The 22,107-nt window shown below is 40.4% G+C and overlaps 1 protein-coding gene across 2 annotated transcripts in view; it reads right to left on the reverse strand.

Annotated features, from left to right (window-relative positions):
* The window catches only part of LOC136874950 (uncharacterized), a 76,356-nt gene that overhangs the window by 19,853 nt on the left and 34,396 nt on the right, over positions 1-22,107 (reverse strand). The window contains exon 4 of one of the 2 annotated variants that reach the window (XR_011018319.1): positions 8,356-8,668. The exons of the other annotated variant lie outside the window; for it this stretch is intronic. The gene's annotated coding sequence lies outside the window, so the exon portion shown is untranslated. The remainder of the gene's footprint in view (positions 1-8,355; positions 8,669-22,107) is intronic. 2 annotated transcript variants of the gene reach the window in all.

Consider the following 22,107-nt stretch of genomic DNA (forward strand, 5'->3'; position numbering starts at 1 on the left):
GTCTGACGTATGGTTTTCTAATTTTACAAGAACTTCGGATGTCGTAGGTGTCAAATATGATACAATTTAAAATATTTCACGTGTATATGGATTGTGACCATGTAGAAGTTGTTGAAGTTCTAAAACTAAGTCTTCACAATAGCCAAGGTACTGACCTAATTTCTAACTTCTCTTCTTCATTGCCAACACAAATTTATTTGTGAAACTTAGAGGTTTAACTGAAATAATCTTAAACTTTGTACATGACTGGAGGAATATTTTTGAGATTGTAACTACGTATTCTTGCCCACATTGAATGTCTAATTTTTTAAAGATTTGTACCTCAAATTACTAATCAAATTCCACAAGCTTAATACATATACTAGGCCTAAATAATAATGGAGGTTTTATTTCTATTTTTCTAATTTAATTAATTATTAGATACAGCCTATGGAGGGCCATTTTACAATAATAATAATAATAATAATAATAATAATAATAATAATAATAATAATAATAATAATAATAAATAAGTATAAAGTGCCCGGTTAGCTTCCGTGGGGGTCACGCACTGAACTGAGTAAGTGTTTGGCATAACTTCACGGAAGACACTGGGGCGGGGGGCCTCAACCCCGACACGGCGCGTCCCATATGGCTGATAGGGAATGTTCCTGTAGATATGCAGGACAGGTGTGAATAAGGCTTAGCCAAATAAACACCCGCGGATCAACTGAGGCAAAAAGGTCTGCAGTCAACGGTCTCGATGGCGGATGAGGATATTTCCCAACGGCTGAGAGGGCGGAAGAACTGGCTCTACGGCTAACAACCGTAGTTCTAACTACGGACAGAGTAATCTGTCCCACCAAGCATTACCATGAGGTAACATTATGCATGATGGAAACACTTTCAAGGAAAACTACCCCAGGTGGTACCCAGCAATGGAAATCCACCGTCGCACCAGGCGGCGCAAACAAGCCTTCGGATTCTGGGGAGCTTGTACCAACATGCAAGATGGAGTCGGAGCCATCTGGTAGCCAGACTGATGACGTACTAACGACAAACACGACTAACCTAAAACAAAATCTAAGGACAAAGAAACATCACTATTTTGGAACTATCAACATACAGACTCTACTTAGGACGGGGAAATTAAAACGGACTTTGGATGAAATGGAAAATCAGAATATTCTAATACTAGCAGTGCAAGAGACGCGTTTTACTGATATTAATACGTTTGATTCAGAAAATTATAGAATCTTTAAGGGTAAACCTGGACGAAAAATTGGAAGAAATCTGCAGCAACTTGGCACAGCATTTTGTGTAAACAAAAGGGTTATTGACTCCGTAACGGACTTCTCTTCTCCTTCTGATAGACTCTCCACTCTAACACTGAAATGTGCAAACAAGAGATACACACTATTCAATGCACACGCCCCCATAAATGAAGACAACAGAAACAATCCTGATAAGGTGAAAATATTCTGGGATCAATTGGAGAATGAATTGCTAAAGACGCCAAGCAATCATGTCAAAATTCTGATGGGTGACTTCAACGCGCAGGTTGGGAAAGAACGTCAGTTCCGAAAAATAGTGGGTGGTTATCCAGCTCACACCAGAACAAATACGAATGGGAAGAGACTTATTGACTTATGTGAGACATTCGATCTTAAATTAATGTCCACGTACTTCAAAAGACTGCCAAGGAAAAAGAAAACGTGGTGCGCTCCACGGAAAGACCTAGGTGAATATCAACTGGACCATGTTGCAATTTCAAGGAGAAACACTAAAGAAATTATGAATGTGGTAGTACGGAAAGGAGCCAATCTTGACTCTGATCACTTCTTGACCCGCATAAAATTCAAGCCGTTACCGCTAAACAAGAAGAGACTCTCTCCGAATGCGTCAATAAAAGTAAACCATGAAAAACTTCAAGAAAACAGAAACGACTTTCAAAGACGTATGCGGGAGAGGAAAATGGAGACTTGTGAGGATATTCGAGAGAATATGGCTAATATAGCTAAGGATGTTGCACCATTGCGACGAACTCGCAGACACCGATGGTGGACTACAGACTGTGATGTAGCAATTGATAGGAGAGCTGCAGCCTATAAAGCATGGTACGCAGATAAAACAGAAGATAAATTTGAGACATACAAGGAGGTACGCAAACAGACAGCAAAGATCCTGCGGCAAGCCAAAAGGAATCAAATATCTGAAGAAATTCGAAGTATTGACACAGAATTTAAGAAGAACAATACTAGAATCTTTTATAGGACCTTTAAAGAGCACATACATGGATATCAACCATCTACCATGGGATTTCGAAGGGAAGATGGAAAATTGGCAGTGAATAAGAATGAAAATTGTGAGATATTAGCTAAATATTTTGAGAAATTGTTGAACTGTGAAAAACCTAAAAATAAATGGCCAAAAGAGGATCCAAAGCAACGGAATGAAAACTCAATACCCCCTGATGAAAAAGAACTCCGTGAAATAATTACAGACTTAAAGAACAACAAAGCTGCAGGGGAAGACTCTGTCACAGCAGAGATGCTGAAAAGTGGTGGAGAAATCGCAATAACAATTTTAAGGCGAGAAATGGAAAAAATATGGGAAATGGAGGTAATCCCTGAAGATTGGAAAAATGCTATCATTCATCCTCTACACAAAAAAGGAGATAGAGCAGATCCTAACAACTACCGCGGCATTTCCATCACATCTGTAACTTATAAGACACTCTCTAAAGCACTACAGAGGAGACTTGTGGAACAAGTGGATCATCAACTAGGCGAGTATCAAGCGGGATTTAGGAAGGGAAGATCGTGCGTTGATCAAATCTGGAGTCTGAAACGTGTACTAGAGAATCATCTCTCAAAGGATCTGGTAGTCGTTTTTGTAGACTTTAAAAAGGCGTATGATTCAGTCGACAGGGAAGTGCTATTCAATATACTAGTGGAATTTGGAATTGACGCCAAAACAACAGCAATTATTAAGCAGACTTTAACTGGGACACATTCGAAAGTTAAGTTCATGGGAGAGAACTCCAAACAGTTCGAAATTAAAACAGGAGTCAGGCAGGGTGATGGATTGTCACCAATTCTTTTCAACTGTGTGTTGGAGAAGATTATCCGGGAGTGGGAAAAAGAACTGGACAGAAAAGGATTACTTAACCAAGTATACATTGGAGGGTCAAAAAGTGGTGTCATGATTAATTGCCTTGCCTTTGCTGATGACGTTGCGCTGCTATCTAGGAATACTGACACAGCAATAGAACAGCTGAATGTACTAAAACTACAAGCAGAAAAAGCAGGACTACAGATTTCTTTCGAAAAAACTAAATATATAACAAACATCAAAACAGCCCCTCGGTACCTGAAGACAGAACACGGTAAAATAGAAAGAGTTGATAGCTTTAAGTATTTGGGTGAAATAGTGCAATTGAAAACAAATGAAAGAGAAGCAAACAACACCAGACGGGAGAAAATGGCTGCGGCTTTTCGTAGGACATATCCTATATACAAGAAGAAAACCATCTCCAGACGAGCTAAACTAAGGCACTACAATACAGTGATTAAAACGGAATGTCTGTATGCTAGTGAGTGCCTCCAAATGACAGGAAAAGCGGGACTGAGAGAAGCTGAGAAATTTGAAAGAAAGATCCTTCGCAAAATAATGGGTCCAAAGATTGTGGATGGACAGTATAGGCTGCGAGGAAGGGAAGAACTTTACCGAGACAATGAAAGGCTAACTGAGTGCATGAGAAAACGGAGACTTAAATTCTATGGGCATTTATTTAGAATGGATGAGAAGAGACTAACGAAAAGGATTTTCACAATACTAGACAGCAGACCTAAAGTGTCGGACAAATGGTTCAGGGAGGTGAGAAAGGATCTCAGACAGGTAGGACTAAATTCGGAAGACATCTCAAACCGAACAAAGTTTAGGTCAGTGATCGACAGATTTCAGGGATTCCATGACGAACCAAAACTTAACCGTGGGTGGACGGACGAAAGAAGACAGGCTGCCAGAGAGAGGATGCTGAAGTTCTGGGCTGTGAGGAAGGCTTCCAGAAACATGTAATTGTTATCTAACGTGGTCTCTAATGGCCGTAAACGAATATATATATATATATAAATAAGTATAAAAGATAACAAAGATATAAACAACAATATTAAGTATCAACAATCAATTGACAATTATTAACAATAACAATGTTACAACAATGGCAACGTTAACTGGCAATGTCGGTTACAGAAATCAGGAAGAAGAGAGGTCAAGGGTTGGATGGACGGAATAAAATGGAAACCTGGAGAGGACTTCAAAGGAATCTTTTAATTTTTTGTTTGAAGGATGCAAAAGGTGTGAATATGTTGATATCAGGTAGTGGGTTACCAAGAGTAGGGAGACAGTGGAAGATAGAGCGTTCTTGTAAGGTTAGGCACGGACGGGAGACATGATGAGTGCGCTGGTTGCATGTTGGGCGGGGAGGAACGTGTATAGGGATGTACGCCGGAAGAATATTACATTTGGTGTAGCCATTGATTATTTTATTAAGGTAACATAGATCGGAGAACTGTAAATGGCTTCTCAGGTCAAGTATACTCAGGTAGTTCAAAATGTCAGATTTAGTTTTGTTCTTAAAAACAGGATTGCAAGTCTTAACAATGAAAGTGAAAAGGTTAAAATACTATTAGTTGAGATATGTTTGTGATAGCAGACGAGGACCAAATAGGGGAACAAGAGTCAATAATGGGGAGAACATACGAGACAAAGTATAATTTTAAGGCGTTAATATCATTAATTTCGGTGAACCTGTAAAGTATTCTAGGGTACCTATAGCACAGGATTTTATAGACTGAATATGAGCAGAGAAGGTTAGTTTACGGTCTATTATAACACCTAGGTCTCTTATCTGAGGAACTGATTGCAATGTATTTCCCTGGATGGTATAGGCAGTGTTCATTCCTTGCTTTAGCAATGTAAAGGAGATTGTATTGCACTTCTTAACATTGGGAGAAAGATTCCATTTCTTAAACCAGTCATCACACAAATAGAGAACAGTCTGTAATTCATCACAATCATCAGGCATAGACGCTTCCCTTAGGATTTTCAGATCATCGGCGTACAAGAGGGTGGAAACTGACTATTTTGGGTGTAGAGAATTATGTCATCGATATAGAGAACAGAGGCGGAGTCCCATAATACTGCCCTGAGATACACTTGATAACACAGATAACCATGATGAGGCAGATTCAGGGAGTACCAATCCTTGTTTTCTCCCGGAGAGGAAACTTGTTATCAATAACAAGACGGGGCCATGGATATTAAATCTGGTAGCGAGCTTATGAAGAAGAAGTGCGTGATCCACTGAGTCGAATGCTTTGGCCAGATCTATATAGATTACATCTAACTGAAATTTATTTTCTATTGCTGAAATGATGTAGTGATTGAGGACTGTGAGGTTAGTGAGGCATGATTTTCCGGGAATGAATCCGTGTTGTTCATCAGATAGGTACGGCTGTGTGAAAAAGAGGAGTCAGCGGTGGATTATTCTTTCAAGGACAGAGGATAGTATTGGGACAATAGATACTGGGCAGTATGATGAGATATCATGTTTGTTGCCATATTTGAAAACAGGTGTGATATCAGCTTGTTTCCAACTGTTGGGGAATGTACTAGTAGCCATACACAGGTTTAAAATTTTAGATAATGGTGCACAAAGAGATGCAGAAGTATTTTTGAGGAATATAGGGCTAATATCATTGGGCCCGGAGGAGCGGTTTGTTGGGAGACTATTGAGAATATTTCTGAACTTCGTTAGGGGTCGTTGATATTCGTGACAGTGAGCAACTGCAAACACTATTGATCTGTGGTAGTTCTGTGATAGGTGCGGGAGGAGTAAAGGTAGATTGAAAGTACTCGTTGAATTTTTGAGACCTTAATTCATCTGGGACATCATCACTATGTAGTTTAAGATTCAATGGTATCTGGGGTGACTTTCTACGTGATGAAATGAGAGTCCGAAATTTTTTAGGGTTGTTTCTAAGGTTTCCAGTTATAGAAGTGATGTGCCGGTTGTAGTCATTCTTAAGATCAGATTCTGAAATTTTCGTGAGGTGTTTAAAAGTATTATACATGTGTGAATTGGGGATAGACTTCCAGAGTGACCACGCACAGGTTTTGTTCTTTAGTAGCAGTTTAGTTTCGGCACTCAGCCAGGGGGGATATTTGTGCGTTCTGGGTTTGGAGAAAAGTACATGCTGTTTAATAGTGGTAAATATTAAATCCTCAAACAGGGAACCGCACTGTTGATATCACGCTCAGCTGATAACCAGCACCAAGTGAGGGATGACAAGTCCTGATTGACAACTAGCCAGTCTACTTTACTCCACAGAGGAAATGCTTGCCTCACAGTGGGTGGGAAGAGCTGTCAGTGGAGAAATGGCGTGGAATGACATTAGTAGACGAATAAGTTTGAGTGGTGTCTTTAAAAGTAGGAAAGATCACAATATGAAGGTAAAGTTGGAATTCAAGAGGACAAATTGGAGCAAATATTCGTTTATAGGATGGGGAGTTAGGGATTGGAACAACTTACCAATGGAGATGTTCAATAAATATCCAATTTCTTTGAAATCATTTAAGAAAAGGCTAGGAAAACAACAGATAGGGAATCTGCCACCTGGGCGACTGTCCTAAAATGCAGATCAGTACTGATTGATTGACTGATTGGAAGTCTTTATGTCAATATGCAAGTAGGCTGAGGGTGGCTTCGATTGAGTCATGGTCAGCAGTAAGAATGTTTCTGTCTGTTGGCAACTAGGAATGAGTTACCTGGAAAATTTATTATGTCCAATAATGGACCATTTATATTGGTATTATAAATTTACTCATTCGAGACAAATATTTCAGATTCTCTATGGGAATCAACATCTATATCATCTGACGGCCAAGCAAGTATCAATTTTTGGTAATGAGACAAAGTCTCTCATAGTGCATTGGCACTGCCGGTGGCTCCAAGTAGCCTACGCAGTGGCCTCCACGGTATACACAAGCCATGCGTCTTGGTAGGTGTGCTAGGTACCACCTGATGAACCCAACCTAGCACATGGGGGTGAAACGCTGGCAACCAGGAATGAGTTAGCTGGAAAATTTATAATGTCCAATAATGGACCATTTATATTGGTATTTGAAGTTGGAAGACGACGACCAAGAGAAGACAGGAGAAGGTCAGAAGAAGATGCTGAGCGACAGGTGAAAGAAGACTGAGGATGACCAGAATAAGATGGAGGACAGTCAGGAGAAGGCGGAAGATGGCCAGAAGAAGATGGAGGACGACGATAAGATGAGTGATGGACAGAGAAATGTTGATGAGGGTCCATGCGAGGTTGATACTCTGTCCCATAGACCTTGTCCAGAAGACTGCGAGTTCTGTTCCCGGAGGGAGGCTGAGCACAAAGTTTCCTGCTGAGCAATCACAACGGTGTTCGAAGGAAACTGGAGCCGTGACGCTTGGATGAAAATGTACAGGGACACGGATCGTCACCTACCCCTAGTCTCACTGGCTTACCAGTGCGCGAGACCATGAGATCTACTCCAGCGAGGCCGGCATGTGAAAGAGAGCAGAGCGTTCCGACAGATCTAGGGTTTGTCCTATCTGAGGACCATTCTGCCCCAACCGATAGGTACTGCCTGGATCTGACAAGGAGCCCAGAGGATATACATGCCGCTGTCCAGGAGAGTACACGCACAGAGAGCGACCGGGTGAAGGCGTGGTACGACCGAGGGGACACCATCGGAAATCACGAGAACGGCCTAGGATGGCTACATAACCCAATAAGGAAGAAAGGCTTGCCTCTCAAGTTGCAGAGGACATGGAAACACACTTATCATGTTCTGAGGGAATTAAATGACGTCACGTACCAAGTTCCACGGAGGCCAATGTCCAGATGAAGGTAGTACATCTAGAACAACGGGCGCCATACCGAAGAACAGCTGAGAAAGTTACTGATCGGGGCAATCAGCTCTTGAAGGGGGGCAATGTTACTTGCCAGCCCGTGGTAGCCACTTTCGGTACTTCCAGGAAGGGGCTAGTGACTCACACGACCTGGGATCTCCCAGCTGGCTTGTAGGGTGGGGCTGGCCTTTCCGTGCATTGCTCTCGTCGGCCAACTTACCTGTGAGTTTCTTGGAGATTCAACGGGAATGTTCTGCCTCTAGTGACATCGTAAAATTTCTGGCTCAAATCACGCGAGCTCATTTGCAAAAAAAAGAGATTTTGATTTGATTTTGTATGTGAGGAAAGACAAAGAGAAAGAAGAGGAGGATACCATATTATTTTGATTGTTAAGTATGTTCTGTAATATGATTTGCACCCACCTTGCATGTTATTTTTTATTCAGTTTCAATCATGGACTCCACTTTCACTATTCTGGTTCTCTCCAATTTCACAAGTAGTTTTTCAAATTCATGTTTCAGACAATCCAGCAGAAAGTAGCAGTATCCGAGTAAGCTCGCGATCAGAAACTTGTATCTCTTTACCCTGCCCTAATATTTCTGCTAGGCGGGCCGCAATCACATGTTTGCACGTTAGATCTGTTCTTGTGCGGAGAACATGATAGCGATATGCTGGACAGGGACAGTAGTTGACATGAGGAAACAATGTGTAGAGAGCACCTGAACTACCACTCACCTGTTAACAGTTCAAACAGACCTTGTTACAATTACAATAAATATTTCATCAACATCATGACTGAAATCAAGCATAAATATAACATACACCAACCTTCAACTAGTATACGGAATTTCCAATTGTTTAACCTTCTGAAGTTTTTAAGTAAATGTGTAATTACTAGGGCTCAGATTTCTATGACCTACAAAGTCTGGAAACATGCAAGGACTTATGCCCTGAAAGATACTCAAATATGTATAAAAAGCTCGGAAATATGCTGCAAAATAAAACATTGCCCAAAATTTGCTCAGAAGACAAGCAGCAATTTAGCAACAATCCTAACATTCTTTTGTCCTTTCTATTTTGACAACTTAATGATAGCAAAACCTTCAAACTCATTTGACAACAAAATATTTGTAAGGAAAGAAAATCCAAACAAACTTACTTGGCATTGTCGGCACAAAACACATGAATAATACTGCAGAATATATAAAATAATTATACTACAACAAAAAATATAGTAAAATATGCAGCATTTATATGACCATTTAAAATAATGTCTTCATCTTTACAAAAACTAGAAATTTGTTTAAGTTTGTAAAAAGAGACCAGGATAAAAATATGATGTGTTAGAAAGTGGAACTGAAAACTGATCATGATGAATGAAACCATTTATATGAAACCAAGTAGTATAGTTCTGAATTAAGACTAGGCTCTTATAAGTACAGGCCAAGCAACATTATGTTACATACAATATTTTCCTCTGGATTATACATAACTGATTTAAAAGTTTTTCAATTATTAGCAACACATTTTTGATCTCAAGGTACACTTGTATGTAATGTTATTCCATCCTTGCTCTCAGAATGCAGCACGTGTTATTATAACACAGCAAAACAGAACTACAAGTGAAGGCAGAAGTCATACTACTGCACTAGCAGACCTGGTATACAAAGGGAGAGGGAAATGATGAGACGTAACATTTTACAATCAGTAGGCCTACATAATGTGGGAATAAAAGTCTATTAATTTATTATCAGGATATCTACAGCAGCCATGAGTGACAGAAAATGGAAATGTACCTCTGTAGATGAAAAAGTGAGATTAATTTGCAAAGTGGAGGATAACTTGTAAAAATCCAAAGCAGATTTGATGATTGGTCTTGTAATCAGGTACGCTATGATATGATATGTACAATAATTAGCAGGAAAGAGTCATTTCAACACAAATTTTCCAAAGTAGAATCCAAATCCTAAAAATGAAATTGTCTACAGGAAGGAAATTTTTCACACATGGAAAACGTGCTCTACGTGATTTGAATAGGATTGAGCGGTCTCTTTACTTGTAAGTACAGAAATGTTGAAATCAAAAGGCCGCAGTATGCTAAGATGGTGAATACGAGCTCTGATTTTAGAGCACTGACCAGCTGACTTCAGGGATCAATAGAATATAATTGGAAGCACAAATTTTGTGGTGAATCTAAAATAAATGAATGACAATACAGTACAGCACTGGGTAAAAAGAGGATATTCCAGGAATTATAACGAATTATAGACCTGAAGGCCTGAACTGTGATGAAACTGCCTTTAACATTTATTTTTGCAAATATTTATAAGTAGATTTTTCACATATTTCTTTTCTGCATTATGTACTGTTTAAAGAATGTTTTCTGTTAAAGTATTGGGATGAAAACAAGGATGGTCCATTATAGTGCCAGACTTGTGAACGTATGTTTAAAGTCTTGATTCAAGTAAAATTTAAGACTTCACTTTAAATTTAAAAAACACAAACTTAATTACAAGAACGGTAGTTTCACGATTAACAGATTTCTGATTACCGAGGGAGTTGCTGGAAAATAAAATATATATTTCTTGTATCAGTGTGGTGATAGGAGGCATGTGTCTATGAAGTTGATTGGTACCGTAGCAATGCGCTGGTCCTTGCAGCTGCTAGGTCGAGCATTGTTTTAAGAATTCACACCACCCGCATCCTCCCCATTCAGGGAACTCCGGTCACGTGTCTGGTCACTCGCCTAAGGTCATTTATTTCTTTTTACTGTCAATTGGAGTCAAGCCCCTGTAAAGCTGAGTTTACACTAGCGAAACTCCCTTGCAAAAGTCGCTCGGGTGAAACTTACTCGCTTCGAGTGAAATTTCGCACTACCCAAAACAGAGCGCAATTCAGAGCGAAAAATAGCGCGAGTGGGGCAAGCCGCCTTACAAGCCTGAACACTTCAGTTCTTGGTTTGCAGCCAACATGGAAACTTGTTTTGTCCCTCCAGCCACTGCAGCCGCGTTTTCCATCATATCAATGTCATTTTTTATCAAGAAAGGGAAGAAGAAAAATTGGCGCCCTCGACAATGGTGGAGCAAACAATTATTCCTTCAAAGAAGCCAATATGGGAACAGCCTTATAAGAGAAATGGTACAGGAACCACTTGATGATACAATTAAGAACTTCGTCCGCATGAGTACCCAAGATTTTGAACAACTCGTTTCACTGATCAGTCAAAGAGTTGAAAAACAAGACACAACATTCAGAGAAGCAGTAACAGTGAGAGAAAGGTTGGCTGTCACACTGCGTTTCTTAGCAACTGGTGATTCGTACACTAGTTTGCAGTATTTATTTAAAATATCACAATATAAAAAATCGTCCCAGAAGTTTGTGATGCGTTGATTGAAACACTTCAGGATTATGTGAAGGTAGGGATAATAATTAATTGCATTTAAAACAGTAAATCGACTTGGTATTATATGTGTATTTTTTTTAAGTCAAATGAACAAATAGGAATGCTAATAATTAAAAATCACACAATATTAATTCGATTTAGAAATACATTTTGTATCCAAACCGCACCCATTTGAAAAATAGCGATTGATATTGTTCCGGGGTATTCGTGGAACGCAGAGGTGAAAGAAGGTGCCGGGATGAATGGGTCTAACTACAAGGTCAAAGTTAATTTTAAAATTTTAACAAAGGTTATATTTTCAGAAGAAACAACAAAATTATAACAACGTTTCACTGAGTGAAATAACAATTTGGAAACAAGACTCAGAAGGATCCAAGATTTCAGAATTTTAACACTCTTGGGCTACAAACCCCTAGTTTTACAATTTTGAGCTCCCAGCTCAACATTACAACACACTAATTTGTTCAAAGGGCAGAAATCCCCTAAAACATGGAGCACTTGCTCCTAATTACAATATCGAGCCTTCCAGAGGCACTTTTACAACACTAGAAAAGAGCTGACCCGCTCTCAGTTTTTCAAGCTTATTCAAGGCAATATCAGAACCTTACAATTACTTGCCATCAAGGCATAACTTACAGAAATGAAACAGAGGTATCTTGTAAACAACCTACTGGGCCTTAGCAGAAAAAGAACACGTTAAGTAAATGACCCAAAACACCAAATTGAATAGAGGCGAGTATTTGAACTCCTAGATATGCATTCTAAAAGGCACTAGGCCGATGAAACAGGGGCTATTCCCAGACTATGGAGGTGACTCGTATCAGAATAATTTAAGACATTACGGAAAGGAAGAAACCCAGTTACAAAACGTAGTCACCTCAAACCAATATAAAGGGGAGCTTGAGAGGGTCAATCACTCTCTATCCCCGAATTACAATTGCAGATTTTAGGAAATTTTCACATCCGGCACAAACTTACATTTTAGAGAAGTAGGTTACATATTAAAATTTTGGACCTATCCCTCGGGTTAAACTGCGGAGCGAGCAAGAAATAAAGATGTTAAACGGCCATTACCTTGCTGAAGGACTGCTGCCTGATGAAAGAGGCACCCCCCGCCACCTGCTTCACATACACACACTTAGTTAGATGTTGATCAAGTGGCCAAGAGCCGTGAAAATCCGCAGTTTATAAACCCTCGGGGAAAGTTCGAGACCTTTTATGAATAATCAAGCCACACCTTCTTACTTTTATTGGCTAGCGTAAAGTTACACACCAAATCGAAGAAGAAGAAGAAGAAGCCTGTGATAGGCCGAAAATTAATTACAGAAATTAGGGATTAGCTGAATTCAAAACTGGCGGAAAGAAAAGATCAATATTGACAACCCAAAAATGAATGAACATAATTTAGTAAAGAACAAACTTATGAATATAAAATTTCTTCAAACAAAGTTCCTTCACTTCGCACCAGGGTGCATGATCATAGTTTTTGTAGTAACATCTGTTGCAGAAAGTCCAAACTTCTTGATAAATGGTAAACAAAACACGTAGAATTTCATACAGTACTGGAAAGTTCACAATCACAAAATTAAGGTGGTAACATCTTCCGAGTAAAAGTTTAAGTAGGTCTAGTTTCAAGTTCAGTGCTTCTCCTGTAGAGGAGGTTTTATTGGCGCAAGATTTAAATGTGCGGCGTAGAGGTGTACCTCCCGGTACAGACATATTTGTTAATTGTTGTGGATCAATACAAAAAATGGATGAAAATGTAAAATAAAGATAAAATAATGGAAGCAAAAATAAATCACAAACCAAGTAAAATTAGTCACAAGCGCAATAGCCCATCTACATATAACGAATCCAAATGTTCAGGGCTTGTGCCTTCTGAATGTGATGTCTGCCCACTAGTGGAAGTTCTTCACAGTGACCCAAGAATGCTTCAAAATAGGTACTGGTAGGTTCAAAGAAGCAATGAAATGACACAATTTTGCATTATAAACCAATAGTAATAGCTTACCTGATCCAGTGACTCTGCTCTTATTTTCTTTCGATCTTTCACTTCGATATGATCCCAGTAGCGCTTTCATCTTCGCTTTTACTGTAGAGATAGGAAAGTTTAGTTGAGAACTAATTTCCTTCCACGCATCTTCTCTTAGCATTGTTCTTGATTCATCCCTCGTGCAACTACGGGGACCATGTTTACACCGAGAGAAATTCGATGAGCAAAACCCTTTGATCCGCGGACAAAAACTGACTGACCTCCAGCTCGCAGCGAGGGCCCTCACTCCGCAGCTTTACAGTGGTATTTAAATATGTGTAGGCCTATTCTAGACAAGTAGTGACGCATGAGTGGCAAACTGAAAAGGTGTGAGATTTCTCTGGAAACAAAATATAACGCAATAAAAAGGTCAGATAAAAGCAAGCCTATTAAAAAGGCTGCTACTGATCATGGAGTAGGGGAAGTGTCTGCTGGAGATTGGAGACATAAGTGGGAGGACATCGAAAAGTGGGTGAGTCGAAGTGTGAGCGGAGGCAGTGGTTTAGCGCTGAAAATTATGAAAGAAAGAAAGAAAAACAGAAAAAAGTGAATATGAGCAGATGTCTCAGGCTTTATTTGTAGTTTTCACACTTGCAAAGCAGAATCAGCAAGTGGTTCTATGGTGCAAGCTAAGGTAATAGAATTTCAAAGAAATTTAAGGATGGTGAAGAAGGTTTTACTGCGAGTAATGAATGGGTGCTATCAAAGGGTAGCATTAGCTTGTATACACGGAACGGTGTTATGTTTGCCGAGTGCTGAGCGAGGCGAGTTGTTTTATAACATGTTAAAACGAAGCGAGGTGTAGAATTATTTCACGAAAAGTGAAAATGATAAGGCACTTTGCACTATCTGCAAGCAACTTATTTCTTACAAGTCAATTATTACAAATTTGAAAGGGCATTTGCAAAGAAAACATATAGCAATATATACTGAGCTAACATGTCACAGTGTTAAGGAAATATCTTCAGTGGAAAAACGACCAGGTAGGCCTACAGAGGATAGAGAGGACCCTAGTATTAGCACTAGCAGGCCTGATAGCAAAGCCTCGACTGGTGATTCATGTGTTACGCCTAAAAGACAAAGATTAATTACGTCTTACGTCACTAAAAATGTTTCATCTTCCCAAAAGAAATTAAATGATCGTGACTTACTTGATTTATTTATTTTAGATTATCAGCCCTTTAGTATTGTTGAGGATAGAGGGTTTTCTAAACTTATGAAATGGATCCCTGGCTATGAATTACCCAGCAGAAAGACTATTTCAAATGTGATGATTCCAGCACTCTATCATCAACAGTTTTCTTTAATAAGAGACACAGTGACGAATGAAGCAGTGAGTGTGTGCATAACAACCGATTTGTGGACATCGTTAGTTGCAGAGAGTTACATTGCCGTAACAACGCATTACATTACAAAGGAGTTTTCCTTCAAGACGGTACTACTGAAGTGTTCTAGTTTTTCTGCGTTGGCAAACCAAATTAAGTGCATACTAACCGATTGGAAGCTGCATGACAAAGTGATTTTTCAATTTCTGGGGGAAAATTGTTAGCTAATTCATGTGAAGTTGCTGAATTTGAACAAAGGAAATAATTAAAGAAGTTGTTTTGCATGAGGGACTGACACCAGATCAAATCTTCAACCTTAAACGAGACTGGGCTGAATTTCAGAATGCTACCTACAAAGAATTTGGCAGCAAAATTGGAAAAAAGCTCCTGGGTTCAAAAAAGATTTAGGAAAGAATGACCAATATAGCCTGTGCCTGCAGTTACAGAATTTTATAGATAAGAGAGATAAATACATACACACAAAAACAAACGAGAGTATTCATAGGATGCCCAGTATTAGGAAAACACTTAAAAATTAATTATTCATATTTACATTAAGGAACACTAATGTTTCGATCTCTTTTTGTGAGAGCTAGGCATTAATTACCAATCCAATTTGGGAAAGTAGGTCTTCCATATGGCACTGATGTGATCACTATGCTACACTTTATTCTGTTCACATGATACCCGTTACGAAAAATACTCGAGCACTAATTCTCCGTATTTACTTTGAGGAACATCAACATTTCTACCTTCTTTGATGACAGCCTTGTTCTCCTTTCATTAACAATCAGTCCAGTTCGGGAAAATAGTCTTTCACACGGCACTGAAGTGGCCACTATGTTGCACTTTTTAATGAATATTTGTGCTAAATTGGGATACAAATGTTGGTGATTTTTCCACCACTCCAAGGGGCAATTAGATTCCCCTGCTTCATTTACATGAGGTAAAATGTCATCTTTCAAATAAAAATCCAGTTCCTTGTTGGCTTGTGACAGAGGGCTGGTTTGAGGACGTTTATCTCCAATAATGTCATTGAAAATGCTCCAAGCGCTTATTGGACAAGAGGGCTGCAATGCACCGGTCGTAGATGGAAGTGAGGAGGATGGAATGTCAGTATTCTGCTTCTTGCTGGTCTGGACATTCCTCTCTCTATTAGGTCCACTACTTAATTACACACCCTCTTTTAGATGTTATCTAGTGCCACAGGGTCTTGAAAAAAATGTGGTCTTTATAGTGTGGATCTAACGAAGTGCATAAGGTGAAGATGCTGTTGTGTTCAACGTTCTTGAATCTTTCTTCTAACCCTTTAATAAGGCTAGCAATTATGGCCCTCGCTCCTGTGTACTCGGCTGATTGCCTGAGTTTTTCGCAAATACCTTTTAGGCACCTGACGACCACAGTCACAGAACTTCCAGTCATATATGCTTTTCCACTCAAAGAATTAGTAATTTCTTCAAATGGAGCTAGCACATTGCAAAGTTGACGACAAGTTAGCTATTTTTCACCAATTATTACGGGCAGATGTTTATCTAGCAGAGCAATAGTGGCCCTGATAGCTTCTTCGTGTTCTACAAATCGACGCAGCATATAAAAAGTTGAATTCCAGCCGGAAAGAGGACCGCCACACGGTGGTTGTCTTCTTAATTGCTCTCAGCTTGTTGGGAGTTCGGATAGCTAGCCACTCCGATTCCCAGGACGCCAAGATGGTTCAACGTACCTGAGAACAAATATCTTTAGCAGGTACATCAATAGGTCTTGGAGGTAAAAGTACCACTTCCTTTTTAGCTTAATCCGCACGTTCATTTTCCGCAATCCCAACGTGGCTTGGAAGCCGTGCGAAAGTGATTCTGGTGCCAGCATCACTTAATATGGCTAGAAGGTCATGAATCGGCAGCACCAGCGGGTGTTGCGAGAAACAGGTTTCAATAGACTTCAGAGAACTTAACGAGTCGGTACACATTCGGCACAAATATTTCAGGTTCCCTATGGGAATCAACATTTTTATCACAAGCTATCAATTCGCAACCCAGCCGACCATGTGGCATTCGGCCGATCTTGGAAACTCTGGTGGTACTGGGTACTAAATATACACTGATAACTTGGATGTTGTGGCAATTCATGAATTTTGGCAGCGTACGTGAGGAGTAACTGCTGCCTCCTTATCCTTAAAGATGGAACTCCCGTAGTGAGCAGGCTGGGAATGAGAATAGTACGGAAAGCTCCCGTTGCCAGCCTAATTCCACTATGGTAAATACTGGCTAAAAGGCTCAACGTAGATTTTGATGCTGAGTCATAAGCCGCACTACCGTAGTCCATTTGAGAGAGGACCGTTGCCGTGTAAAAACATAGCAGCGCCACATGGTCAGCCCCCCACTAAGTGCCGCTGAGAAACTTAAGCATGTTAAGTCTCATCATGCAGGCAACCTTCAACTGACGGATGTGGGGCTGCCACGTTAGTCTCTTATCAAAATGGAGACCCAGGAAACAAAGGCCATTTGTAAGGCATACAGGCCTATAACTATCCAGAAGTTTTTGATCTTTACCTGGTTTGGGAACTGGTATCACAATTCCCTCACGTCAATGAGATGGAAACACTCCCTCACTCCATATTCTGTTGAATAAGGTGAGGATATCCCTGAGATCTCTGTCACTCAAATGCTTAAGCATTTGATTGTGGATTTTGTCCGGTATTGTGGCCATGTCTCTGCATAGCACGAGTGCACTCCGCAACTCCCACTCCATGAAAGGCGCTGTAGGGATGCGAAAGAGAGATGGTGTGCCTCTGCTTCGCACTTAATTGGTAGAAATGCAGAGTCATATTTCCCAGAGCTAGACGTATCTGTGAAACGTGACGCGATATGGTCTGCAATGATTGAAGTAATCGTAACTATCTCTCCATTAATGGAGATTCCGGGGACTGAGGGCACATTCTGTACTCCGACAATACAGCGGAGTTTTGTCCACACTTGTGATGAGAGAGTATGTGCCGTCATGAGAGACACATACTTCTCCCACGTCGCTTTCTTACTTTCTCGAATCAACAAACGGACCGAAGTAACCAGCGCTTGGGTACTTTGAACTGTCTTTGATTAAAGAGAGATAGAATTATTGGGATGGTCATTGTGTACTTGCCACCGTAACAGGGGAACTAGTGTACAGCTGCACAAAGTAATATCCAGATGTGAGAATGTGCCATGTGCGCTTCTGAAATGTGTCAGTTCCCCTGTGTTTAGCACACAGAGATCGAACTGGTTGGTCAATCGCTCGAGCATCCTCCCCCTAGCACAGGAAGACAGAGAACCCCAGAGTGTGTTACGGGCATTCACGTCTCCCAGCAACAGAGAAGGAGGAGGTAACTGAGCGATCAATCCTGTAGACACAATTATAAAGATGGGAATCTTCCACCTAATCAATACTTTATTGATATATAGCTTCTAAAATATATCTATATCACATTAGTATACAGGACTGGTTTCGACACCTATTCAGGTCATCTTCAGCTGATCATAGAACCTAATATTAACATAATGTACAATTCAAAGCATCACTGAATCCAATAATGAATATCACATAATACAAATAATAATACTGTAGTGTTAAAATGTGTTTAGGGTTGTTCTCTTAGTCAAAAATGTTCGTCAATGTTCATATGACCTGCAATGTGCGTCTCTAAAACTCCACTTAATCTATTCCTAAATGCTACATAATTCATTAAAATAATGATGTATAATGTTCATATAGCTTAAAATTGATCTATAGCATTCTTATAGCACACATTAAAACAACACATACCGACAAACTAAGAACAGCACATCAATTGACATGTCCAATGGAACACAACTATGAAGAGAGGAGCAATTGCACTTATTAAACCAGACAATGAGCCTGACACCATATTATGAAATAAGACAACTAATTATGATGTTTTAATGTAAATTAGTAGCATGATAACAAATACCGAACTTGTGTACTCATCAAGATCAACAGCCCACACCAGTGAATATATTCGAATATTCTGCAAACTACAAATTAATTAAATGTTTGGGGCCGATGACCTTCGATGTTAGGCCCCTTTAAACAACAAGCATCATCAATTAAATGTTTTATAAACACAGATCAAAACATTTTTATTGCTACAAGAATGCTATAGAACAATTTTAAGCTATATGAACATTATACATCATCATTTTAACGAATTATGTGGCATTTAGGAATAGATTAGGTGGAGTTTTAGAGACGCACATTGCAGGTCATATGAACATTGATGAACATTTTAGACTAAGAGAAAAACACCTGAACACATTTTAACACTACAATATTATTATTTGTGTTATGTGATATTCATTACTGAATTCAGTGATGCTTTGAATTGTACATTATGTTAATATTAGGTTCTATGATCAGCTGAAGATGACCTGAATAGCGGTCAAAACCGGTCCTGTATACTAATGTGATATATATTTCAGAAGCTATACATCAATAAAGTATTGATTAGGTGGAAGATTCCCATCTTTATAATTGTGTACACTAAACCATCGATACGGACATGAAACTAATAGACTATAATACAAGTCTTGTAGTGCATGCATTTGAAGATTGTAGTCCGGTAGAATGTACACGTTGCACACCATTGTCATTACTGGCAACGGGATGCGAACTGCAACTGCATCTAGCTGAGTACGGAGTGGTAATTCACTGAAGATGTCGGAGCAAACTAGGGTACAAACGCCCCCAGTCACAGAGCCACCTACAACTACTCTGTCTTTAGAATAAAGACAATATCCTCTCATAGTCGTGTCCAGGTCTCAAACGAGATTCCTGTAGACAGACCACGGAGGCTGCAGAGACAGAAATCAACTGGCATAACTCAGCTAAGCAACAGTGATAACTATTGCAGTTCTACTGCAATAGTGCCATTGTGTGAACAGGTAGCACTTCAAATTTAGAGCAAGTACTTGCTCTTCATTCGGTCCACTTACCTGTCAGATACCGCCGCCGTCGGTTTCTTTTTTGACATCATCACCTACCATGACAACGAGTGGTTCAATCTCCATTGTCTCCTTAGAAGAGAGAGATGCATTGACTGAGCACTTTGCGGACGGTGATCTCACTGATCGGGAACAGTGGGCCTTCTTCCTGGGAGAACTAGGTTCTCCAGACAACGATTGAGCAAGAGGGGCTAGGGGCCTCTCATTTTTGCCCACCATCTTTTTAGGAGGAGAACTGGCAGATCGCTTGCCGGACTTCTTTGGGGATACTGTGACCCCCGATTGAGTTGGAGAAGGCTTCTTCTCCAATTTCTTCAGGGAGCTCTGTGACTTCACCTTCTCCTGCTTTATGGCCTGGGCATTGGAAGGAGGGTTAGACTTTCCAGCCCTATTTGGGGAAGTGTTTCCCCCTGCCCTGTTGGGGGAGGACTTAGTAACGCATGTTCCGATGTTTCAGGTACTGAAACTCCAGTTTCTTTAACGATTACATTTTGCTGCTGGCTTTGACTTTTCGATGCATTTTCAGTACTGGTGTTCTGTACAAAACTCCGTGGAGTGATCCGCACGTCCGCGGCCTTTTCAGCGACGGAGATGGGAGAACTCCAGAGCAGCCATAGTCTTGAACTTCCTCCGGGCGTCTGGATAAGACAACTTATCCATACCTCCTAGATCTTCTTCTCCTGCTTGAGTGTGGCACACTCCTTTGAGATTGGAGCATGCACACCGGGTAGTTGGTGGTGGTGGTGTTCAGTCAACCCTAGCATGGTCGCACTTCCCACACATTTTGCAGGTTGTCGAACCTGTACATCGCAATGAGATGTGGCCAAACTTCTGACAGTTATAGCACCTCATTGGTGCTGGGATATATGGACAAACAGTCAGAGGATACATTGCCACTTTTATCCATTCAGGCATGGTCTCGGCGTCGAAGGTAAGGATGAAAGCACCCGTATCGAGCAGCTTATCACCCACACACCTCTTCAACCTCTTCACGTTGGTTACACCCCGACGTGCTAGGTACTGGATCATAGTATCATCGGAAGACTTAACCAAATCCCTGTGGAATATAACTCCCTTGCAAGAGTTTAGGGACTGGTGCTTCTCGATTGTGACCTCTACCTTTCCGAAAACTTGGCTTTAAGTAGCCGTCTAGACTGTTCAGCCGCAGATGTCTTTATGAGTATGCACCCATCGTGGAGCTTATGCATCTTGATGACCTCACCAGGAACAATTTCTTCGATAGAATTACTGATCATAAAAGGACATTCGTCAAGAAAACTTTTACCATAGACTCTACAAGCAACCACGAATCGAGGAAGACATTCGTCACTTAAATAATCAACTGGAACTGGAGTATACTGCTTACGTTTCCTAGCAATCTTGGATGGTGTTTTTCGAAGGGTGGCACCCTTTGAAGAAGAGTTAGAAAAAGAAGAGAGAGGTTCCGTTTTTGGTCCCACGAGTACTGAGGAAATATGAAGTCGACTTCGGCAGAGCCCATGAGTAGTACCAAAGACACGGCTACATACTCCAGAGGGCGCCTGATATCTGGAGGGGGTCGCTAAGAACTACTCTCCCAGTAGCCATGCATCACCCCGCCACGACCCAAAACTTGTGATTGGGGGAGGAAAAACCCCCGTACTAACCTATTCTACCCAAGGCAGAGAGGGTGGCTAGACAGGAAGAGGAATGAAATTTAAGAAGGTGAGAATAGAAGGGTATAAATAGTTATGAATAATAAAGATCACAGACACCCCTCAAGCAACTCGGGGGAAACATTGTTAGTCTGGTCCTACACTGAGGCCAATCCAGCATGGGTAACTGAGCTGACACAGCCCTCAGGATCAACAAACAAACAAGGTCCCACACCAACGTAAAGGTCATGACGTTCCTAGAGCAGGCAAGGGGTTCTTGAGATAATAAAAAGAAACTAGCAGTGAAGGCTTCTTTAGATGTTGATTTCCAGTTGGATAAAGGGATGGGCCTAAGGGAAGCTCTGAAAAAAAATAATGGTGAAAGATGTTTCATATTGGATTGTGAGGACATGGAATGAAGTTAAAAATGTAACACTTCAAAGAACATGAAGGGTTTGGCATGGAGAAAACCAATGAAATTTCACTGGGATCAGACACTGAAAATGTCTCAACTCGTCCAGCTAGCTAATGAGCTACCAGTGCAAATGCCAATTAGGAATGAAGACATTCTCAAGTGATGTAATCACGGTCAATAAATGGAGCTGACAATGATATTATTGAATTGGTCATCAATTCTGAAGAAAATTATGAGGAGTATGACACTGACGAGAACACCATAAAATATCACATTCTGCAGGGCTGAAGGTGATCAAAGCTGCTATAACCTATATTCAAGAGCAAGAAGAATCTACACGCTTAACCTACTGTCCCTACAGCACCGACATTACA

The sequence above is a fragment of the Anabrus simplex genome, chromosome 5 (assembly GCF_040414725.1).
Source record: "Anabrus simplex isolate iqAnaSimp1 chromosome 5, ASM4041472v1, whole genome shotgun sequence".
NCBI classification, from domain to species: domain Eukaryota; kingdom Metazoa; phylum Arthropoda; class Insecta; order Orthoptera; family Tettigoniidae; genus Anabrus; species Anabrus simplex.